The sequence below is a fragment of the Octodon degus genome, unplaced genomic scaffold (assembly GCF_000260255.1).
Source record: "Octodon degus isolate 3935 unplaced genomic scaffold, OctDeg1.0 scaffold00002, whole genome shotgun sequence".
Classification (NCBI taxonomy): Eukaryota; Metazoa; Chordata; class Mammalia; order Rodentia; family Octodontidae; genus Octodon; species Octodon degus.
The window spans coordinates 208072-208755 of NW_004524578.1; positions in this window are offsets into that span (position 1 = coordinate 208072).

The following is a 684-nucleotide window of genomic DNA, read 5'->3' on the forward strand; positions in this document are numbered from 1 at the left end:
TGGCCCTGAGAAGGCTGCCTAGAAGCCATCAGGGGCTATAACACAAAAAAATAGAATAGCAGAGCTGTAACACTGCGAGCTAAGAGGCACTGTCCCCCAAAGTGGGAGTCCCTACCCTCGAAGGGACTTTTGCCAGTTTGAGTTTCCCATCAGAACTGGACAGAAAGCTCTTAGTTGATTGGCTACTTGGAGCCAGGTGTGGTAGCACACATGTGTGTAATCCCAGGACTTGGGAAGCTGAGTAGACGGATCACTGCCAGTGCAAGGCCAGGTCAGGGTACATAGTGAGTTCAGGGCCAGTCGGAATTACACAGGGAGATTTGTTTTTCTTTTTTTTGGCAGAACCAGGGATTGAACTCAGGCCCTTGTGCTTGCCAGCGAAGCGCTTATTCCACTGAACCATCTCCCCATACATAGGGAGATTCTGTATCCAAAAACTGAAAAGAAAAGAAAATAACTATACCAAGTACTAAGCATGGATATATATTAGATACTGTTGCTTATGTATATAGACCCTACATACGTATAAAATACAGTGGAACATACAATGAAATAAATCACTATTTATTTAGCAGAACTGGGGATTGAACTCAGGCTCTTACATTTACCAGGGAAGCACTTATTCCACTGAGCCATCTCCCCCACCCCCTTATTTATTTATTTACTTACTTATTGTGGTGTTTG